Genomic DNA, 9,568 nt, shown 5'->3' on the forward strand with positions numbered 1-9,568 from the left:
CACCTATCCAGCCATCAACAATAGCATGCTACCACGACGATGTTGAATTTCTCCATTTAAAGAGAAAAAAAAAAAGGAAAAAATATTTAGTACCAATTGTTTTTATTGCAGTAGCAGGGTTAAGTTTGATATTTAGTCGCGATATAATAATCATTTTCATTTATAGCAATTATTTACATTTACTTTTTATACTCTACTAGTATTAAGGTTATTAAAAAGACGACTAAAACTCTTTGTGGCTTACTAAGAAATTCGTTTAATGGAAATATTTAACATTAATTTAGTTATGTACAACATGTAAGTAGTGGCAGTAATTAAGAAAAGCCATAAGTGTTCAACATGCGAAATGTATTATTTTACTCGGTATCTTTAATCGTTTACAACGTTTGTGTTTTAAATTACATTAACGTTTTACGATTAAATCTTTTTAGCCAAAAATATTCAGTTAAATATTAAATTAGGTACTTCTCCCCCTTACGAATTAAATTTTGCAAAATCCCGTCTTAGTGAGCACCTACATTCTAAAAGGAACCTCCATGCAAAATCTGAGACTCCTAGCACTTGTAGTTTCTGAGATTTCGTGATGAATGAGTCAGTCAGTGACCTTTCGTTTTTGTGTAGATAGATATAGATTTTAGTCAAAGAGCAAGTAATCTAACGAACTTAAGTATGGTTTTGTAGATCAGTCAGAGCCCAGTTTTTTTCAGTTTTCGTAAATTCCCCGAAACGCGTCGATGACAGCATAACACGTGTTCCTGCTCTCTTGATAAATGCCACACCTAATTATGTTTGAAATTTTACTTTTACGGGGACAAAAATATCGACACCGTTACCGAAATGGTATATACTTTCTGCTACCTTAAATAAGGCTCTATACCTTATACAATAAAATACAATCGAAGAACAAATCGGTTTTCAGAACTGCAAAAGATCTGAAGGACTTTTTCTGTTCAAGAGGGGAAAGATTTAGTACGTGTTGGAGGTGAGATGTGCTTAATAGTACATCACGACCTTGGGGGACTTTAAGTTCATTTAATAAATTAAAGAAGAAGAATTTAAAACGCATAAGTTGGTTAAAAATAGTAATGATTCTAAAGAGAAGTTGAAAATGACACAAATATATAATTAATGGCGCTACAAAACATAATTACCTTTTAAAAATAAGTTTAAATTGCGTTTGTTGGTCTTGTTGTTGTATTAGTACTAGTCTAAATTAATATTTTCAGCAATAAAGTTTAGGTATAGCGTGTTACACGGATGCTGCACTGGCATTTACACTGATATAAATTCTTAATTTCATCAAATTAAAACATTTTTGAAACAAAGTACAATTTTCATCTCTATTCTATTCCTAGAAATGTAAGGCAGAAAACTAAGGCCATTCAAGAAGGCCATCACTATCGGCGTTTTGCCTTGAGGCTTGAGCATTCGTCCGCGTTCCCTGCTCGGCATTCGGCTCGCTTAGTAACTAACTGAAAAACCTAAATTAGGGTAACCCAAAAGCGCAGATCTATCTATTTTTGACAATGACCTTTGCTCGACCATTTGTCTTTTCTAAGTTGTAATCAAGTACAAAATAATCTGTGTTTACGATGGCCTAGTAAAAGATTTATAGTGTACTTAGGAGGCGGCTTAATAAGATTTAAAGATTCAAAAATACTTTAAAAAAGCCGCTTTCTTTGGTCGGCCGATTTAAAGAGTAGCGACAGCGGGTCCGATTCCTATAAACAATAGTTTATTATAATATTATAACACGCACGCGCTCACGAGCGCTACACACGCGGCGCGTGCGCACGTGCGGTGCGCAAGATGCGTTCGTGGGGACTAGGGTTGACTGACACAATAATAAAATGTATCTTAAATAAAATTATTCATTTTATCTATATCATAGCCTTTGGGGTTCGTTTTCGAACACAGGCCTCCTCTTCAATCTTCCACCGACACCATTAGCCATGTAGTTCCAACAAGGCAGAATATGACCACCCCCACTCTTCTTGTGGATTTTGTAAAAGGCGACTAAGGGAGAAATATTCGGACATCATGCCTCCTCACCCATAACCCGGGTGTAGAGCGAATGGCAGTGTAGGCCAAACAAATCCTCTCTTAGTAAAATGTAAGTTACGAATAGAAAAGGTGGATCTCCTGCAGTGGAGACTAAATTATGACGTGTTGATGATGATCTTGATTTTAGTTATTATTTTAGGTATAAACATCTATGCTGCCACTTTCATAACGCCTACTATAACATAAAGGTTGTATAAAAGAAGAAGCCATAAAGGGATAGGTAGTATTTAAAGTGGAGTTATAATATTATGAAAAAATATTAAATTGTTCTGAAGTGGAAAGAAACAACAAAAAGTATTCTTATTTTTTGACACACCATAAATTCATTCCCGGGGGTGTCTTTACAGGTTGGCAACCCTGGGCGTGACCCGCCACGCGTGCCATCGGCAAGATGCGCCGTGAGCACGCGCTAATTGCTAATTAATTGAAATCAAATACATGTTTTAATTCTATCGTAACTGCCACTATACCGCTGATATCTATGCAGACTATGGAACTGTATGATGGCTCTTCCAAGGAATTAGACGGACGCAATATTGAATTGCAAAGAATTACACATACTATTTTCTTCAACTACTTGATATCTAGTTATTTTTCCAATCGCATTCACTGATCTTATTAATTTACAAACATCTCTTTCCATTCGTGCCAACGATACTGGCGTCTCTATCGTAAAACAAGACATAATACTTAATTAATACTAAAAACGCCGAGACGTGGATTTTCCGACAAATAATAATAAGTGTAAATTATTTCGTGCCATTAAAGAAATGTAATTTGAAGATTCGCTACACTGGGTTTAAAGACGGCTGTTAAAGGAGATATGATGTACAATTGAGTTGGATATGGTAGACCCACAACTTCATTGATGTTGCTCATGGTACAGTCGACAGTATGTTAAACTATGGTAACGGCATCTTATGTAGTTTTAGTCAGTACGTGCTATTTTGCAACTAAAATGTTCCTATAGTCTTATCTGCTGTTCAATCTAACACTTTCCTAAACCTAACCATATTTATTTTCAGCAGGATACGAAATGTGCAGCACTTACATAAAAAACTGAATAAAAATTCGGCATTAGCAAATGAATACAAGACTGTGCAAGTACTTATCTTCTCTTGGATGATTTCTCATAAAAATTATAGTGACTACTAATTGGTTTCTCTGATACTTTTAGTCGTTATTCTTTGTAAAATCTTTGAGAAAACTTTTGCCTGAAAATAACTCCTTTCTGTCATTTTCATTCTTTGGTATTAAGCTAGAGTTTCCCGTTTTAGTTACTAAAATATACAACTTGCTCACCGCTAACTAAATTATTCAACGAGCATGGGAGTGAGTCTACTGCTATAGTGTGTATTGTGTCACAATTCCAGAGCAAGCCAACCGTAGAGCCTTAATATTTTGTGCACTAACTGCATTACGAGCAGTGTTCACACGCGCTGAATTTTATCAAACACAGGATGGTATACATTCATGAGTGTCGTTATTTTAAAAATAATTATACGTCGATAAAAATGTAGTATTGATAAAAATCGACCCATAATTGTTTCATAATGTCTTCATAATATTGGCACAGATTATGACTGTGATTAGAATAAGTATTTTTCTAAGATTTCTAATTAAACCTCTATTTATGGAAAAAGAGAGTGGCTAATAGAATTTTAAACCTGTCAGAAACGTTAAAAGTTTTTGAGCCAGATAGCGTAGAAACTTTAAGTGGGTAGGTAACATGCTTAAAATTTTGTAACATACAAACCTATTTACTTTAAAAAAAAATCCACAACGAGGAAGCTCTGGGCCTGTATCTCACCTAATGGTAAGTGATATCCAGGCCGAAGGTGGAAGCAAGCTTCACCCGGAAATCCTCAACCACAGAGGAACTGACTATCTTACCTCTAACTGCCGGAACACAACAATGCTGTTAACATTGTTGTTTTGGCGACAGACTTAGGTAATTTTATAATGTTATATTAATAAAATTCAATGCATTCCAACTCTCTCAACGTCTGCCTTGTTCCTATAATTGATTTTAATTAAATTGTAATGTAAACTAATGCTTTTTAACCGACTTTTTGTTAAGAAGTTTAGTGTTTTACGATTGTATTTTTCCGTGTCCCGATGACATCGTGATAAAAGTTCATGTCCAAAAGACATTGTTGGAAGGAAGTGATTATGGTGGGATTTTATCTTCATTCTAATTTCATGATCGTTAAGGCCAGCTGAAAGTTTTAAATTTTTAATTAAATATCTACCCACTTAATATTGTTTTTATTCTTTTACTCAGTATGATTTTTTATTTGTTAATAACAGCATAAAGATTCAATCATATTATTAGGTACAAGTATACTTTGTTACTATTATTTACAGTAAAAAATAATTATTTAACTAAACTAAAACTGAGCGGGCGCCCTATTAACATGCATTCGTCTCTTTCTTTTTAAAATCTGTTGTATTGTTTTTTGTAATGTGTGTTAATAAAGTTATTTATTATTATTATTTTTCGAAGAATTTTGCGAATGGGTAGTTTAATATTAGATTTATTGTTCAAAGTTTTAAACTGAATTCAATGATAAATTACTTTATAAATATAAACTTATTTACTGATATTTTTAGAACGCACATAACGTTTGTTAGTAGTAAAATGGTTTGTTAAAGATTGCTAATGATTCATAAAAGTAAAGTTACACTATCTTTAAAAGTTATAAATAATAGTCAAAGATCGGTAGCGAACCCCTCGATAGAAGTAAATCTTAGTAATATTCATTTAACTTGATTCAGATGTCATAAAACTTGGATATTAGAAAAATACAACCATCGACATTATAGAAAAATATAATGAACTCTATTAAATGTCATCAAGGTCAATATTCTGATACCTTTGCCACAATAAAATAAGAGACAGCAGTCTTACTCTGTACAAAACTGACACAATATGTAAATGTCATTATAATAAAAAAATGTGACAAAGATGAAACTATGAAATACTGTATAGTAGGTATACAGTAGATAAGTTTAAAAAAATAGGAATACCATGTGTGGTATTCATATTTTTTAAAACTTTTCTACACACACTTATCACAGTTATTGATGTGTGCCCTGTAGTTTTACAGAATCCGTATACTAATCAAATAAAAAACACTAAAATTATGTCCACCAAGGGATTCGAATTCGCAACCACAGTTTTAATCCGTAACGAGAACTGCCATCAGCCCGGTGTAGTTGAGCAGGTCTTCTGTATCCACGTCTCTTACAACCCAAATCATTATTTATTTTACAAGTGTGAACAATTCCATGCCCTTTTTGAATAAACATAAGAAAATTGCTAATCAAACCGTATTAATAGAAAACAGTTTGGATGCACCGCATCTCATTGCTATGCATGGTTTTTGAATCGGATTTCTATGATAATGACATAGATACGTAATCTCTTGTCCCAACATGCGTCGTTAACCCATCGAATGTTCGTTGGGATTTAAAAGACCCAGCATCCTTTTTTGGGGCTTGTATTTTAATGATTCGCACTCCAAAATGAGTTTTAAAAAATATTAAAAAGTGCTTTATTTACTCATTATTAAGTAACATTGAAAAATAAAAATTACCATAAACTAGATGTTATAATTATCAGATTTTTTGTGCATTTTATCATTAGTGACGCAAATATAAACCATGTACACAGGCACCTTGAAATTACAGGCATTTAAGGAAATTATTATTAACCATTTCATTCGATAAAAAAGTTTATAGCCTTGACAGCCCCTATGGAGAATGAGGATCAGTACTGTTGTAGAATTTTCAATAAAACTAGTATCTACGTTAATCTTTAAGACATAAGAAAGATATATCTTTTTGAATTATCCAAATCGGACCATTACTTACGAAGATATTAAGTAATAAACATAGGCCGTTTTTGCCGCTAAAAGTCAACGTACGCAAGGCCGCGTGACGTCATTATATCCGAATCGAGCGCAGCCGGCGTACTAATGGGATGGAAAATATTTTTTTCCGGCTAAACTATCAGTTTTAGAAAAAAACTTTTAATAACATTTATTCTTCAAAATAAAGTAACCTATCGACCAGTAATTTTTAAAAATAAAAATTGTGAAAAATAAGTATTGCTATGTCCAAAAACCACATTTTCATAGGATTCGATGCAATGCGGAGACGCGGTTGGGGTGAGTGTAACTTAATGATTGTTTGTATTGAACATAATAATACATAATATGATGCTAATACCCAGTTTCTGGCCTGGGGGGGGCTTATTGTTAGAAGTAAATAAATTAATACTTATACATTTTTATATTTTACTTGGAAGAAGATATGACTCTAACAACACTTATGTACACTTTATTTGAATAAATCGCCAAATATACCACCGCGGAGACCCCAATCGCGTCTCTGCGTGCCATTGAATCGTATGAGCGTATGGATTTTTTGCGTTATTTTTCACAATTTCCATTTTTAAAAATTACCTATCGATAGCTTACTTTATTCTGATGAATAAATGTCATTACAAGTTTTTCTCTAAAACTGATAATTTGGCTAGAAAAAAATATTTTCTATCCACGCAGTACGCCGGCAGCGTTCGGATCGGATATAATGACGTCATCGTCCCCGCGCCGGGCGGTCAGTGAACTTTTTTAGTAATTTGGCCATAACTTCGTCAATTTTTGTCGTAGAACAAAAATTTTTGCACTGTGTATTAAGGATTTCTTAGCCCTATAAATCTGCATTCACAGCTAAAAATCGAAATGATCCTCATTGCAGTTGATTTGGTAATATTAAAAGAAAGAAACACAAATCAATTTGTGTTTCAAATACCGTAACGAATGTAGATTCTAAAGAAAATTATCCAGAAGGGAATAATCAGTATAAAGTACGAAGCAAATGTACACCAGGTATAATATCGGTGTCAATTAGACGAAACTAGCATGCCAAGGGTTAAGCGTCGAGCTTGTGACCCGGCCTTACTTACCGTCAGGGGCGCACTTAACGAGGTGCCCCATTAGTGTGTTACTGCCCTAATGTGCGCTCGGCTGACGTGTGTAATGGGCCTTATGTCTTCTACACGAGCAATTACATCTCGGCTGGTATGGGAATGAATTAAAAATGGAACTTTTAAAAGATGTTTCGGTTAGAATAAGTTTGTGTTTTATTTTCATGCAAAGGATTTTGGTTTGGAGTTAATACAAAAGAAGACGAAGGTTTCTAGGTTTGAATCTTGTAAGTGACGATAATTCAGTAATTAATTTATTCCTACTCTCAAGGTACTTCTGTGGCAGACGAGACGAAGAAGATCGGCAAGACTTAGAGCGAGATCAAACGCGAAGCTCAAGACCGAACGCGATGGAGGACTGTTGTGGACGCCCTCTGCCCCATCTAGGGGACATAGGACCTTAAGTAAGTCAAGTCACTGTAAGGCACTTAGGCAGGTAAATACATCTAATAATGGGTTTGAAACATAATAAAATGGTAAAAATATGCAATAGAAAGTATTCAAGAATGAAAAGAAAGAAAGTGAACAAAACCCAACATGTAAATTCGCACATTTGGTCCTATGTGATTTATGTGTCCAAAGGTGTGTTCGCCATACGTGCCCCACAATGGCCGCCGTACAATACCAACACAAGCACAATAGACCCGAAATGTGCCACAACTTGCAGATTGCGTCGCGTGCGCAACGTGTTGTCGCGGAAATGCACCTTGAGTGACGTGCGCCGTTGCATAAACCACACGCGGACATCAATAAATAATTAATAGTTTTGGGAGATAGGGATGGGGTGACGTCGATACGGATCTTTTCTCTAATTTGTTTCAAAAAAGAATTTAAGTTAAGAGTTCCGGAAGATAAAAAGAGTTATTATAAAAGTAGGTATAAGACGCGTCCTATTTGTGGTGCGAATTGTAACCCAGGATGCGATTACAAATTAGAAAATGGCTTCAACATAAAGATGTCCCAGGGTTTATTATTTTGAGCATGAGTTTTATTGAGGCCCCTTAGAGTCGATTATTAACTTTTTGTTTTTAGCGTGCGTTTTTTCTACGAAAGGTTAACATTGGTTCAATATTAAGTTAAGTAAGTATGATTTATTGTTTCATTATTAATTAATGTAATAAGGTTAGTCATCATTAACGATTAGGAGAATTAAATTACAAATATAAATTACAACACTTTTGTGTATGTACCACATATCCGATCGGTTACAAACAGCCCTATTTGAAATGTGTGTCACCTATACCTGATCGCAGATAAAGGGTTATTCGGAAGTGCGTTACACCTTGGGCACGTGATGCACCGTTGCACATTGTACAAATGACACTTTTGCTCAATGAACTTTTTGTCGGTTTCCGAAGAATAAACGAATTTTGTCATTTTCGGGTGAACGGCAAATGGTGTCGGCAAAGATAAACTTCTGTGAATTGAAAAAAAAAGAGAAATTATAACCGTACATTTTCAAAACTTGTGAATAGCATGGTTTTCAAATCAATATCTAGAAATATACAAATGTTTTCTTAAGGCAATTGCCTCAGAAACCTGATATTATGTGGGTTATCATAATTTTGTATGGCTGTGTTGGGCGGGCGGGCGCAGGTCCGGTTGTTATAGAAACCCTTGGGAGAGGCCTTTTGCCTGAAACAAACGAACGATTGGGCGTCTGCGATTGCCTGTTACCAACTTACCAGTTTCCAAAAAATGTTAGATGAGCTTTTTTTAATTAATAGATAAAAATATTACTTATTGAGAAATCATAAAATAAGTAAAAATAAAGAAATAAAAACATTTTAATGGAATATACGATCTCCAGTGAAGTTCAAAAGTTTCCTTAATAAAAACATCTTTCCTTTCTAGCAGCCTACCTTGTCTAGCAAAATTTACGTTCTTTTTTCGAAACGCACCGGAAACGGCGTTTGCGCATATGTCGCCATCAAAGGGTTGCGTTGCCTCCTTTGACACCTCACCGGCCATTGTCAAAGTAAATTAGAGAAAAAACCGCCCGCTGGCGGCCCGTTGCGATAGTTATTAGCACAGGGACAGACTTTGTATGAATTTATATTCAAAAAATATTAAATTGACATAAAGACACAAAAAATGGGCAAATATCTTACACTTAATCAAAGGACGTATTCGTAATTATACTGATGTGTTTAAATTCGGTGGCTAGCCAGGAATATAAAAGCAAGAGAAGAGAATAAAAACCAGTCATTTTATATTGTTCAGCTGAGATGTAGATAAGCACAGTAGGCACTTTTTTACAATGAAGCTTGGTTGTATTTAATACTGTTTAGTTAGGTATTTACTACTTAGTTATAGTTATTTATAATATATCTTAACGTTCCCACATCAAATGCTTAGAGCCTCTTAAAGTACCTACCAGTATGTTGTATACTTATACCATTTGTGAATAAGTTGTTTTCAGCTTAGTTATAATTATTATATTTAATGTGTGAGAATCTAACTTATCAAAGTTCCATCCTCTTAATCCATAAATATACCTTGTTAAACTTC

Source organism: Ostrinia furnacalis, unplaced genomic scaffold, assembly GCF_004193835.3.
Source record: "Ostrinia furnacalis isolate ACB-3 unplaced genomic scaffold, ASM419383v2 OfSCF1340, whole genome shotgun sequence".
NCBI lineage: Eukaryota > Metazoa > Arthropoda > Insecta > Lepidoptera > Crambidae > Ostrinia > Ostrinia furnacalis.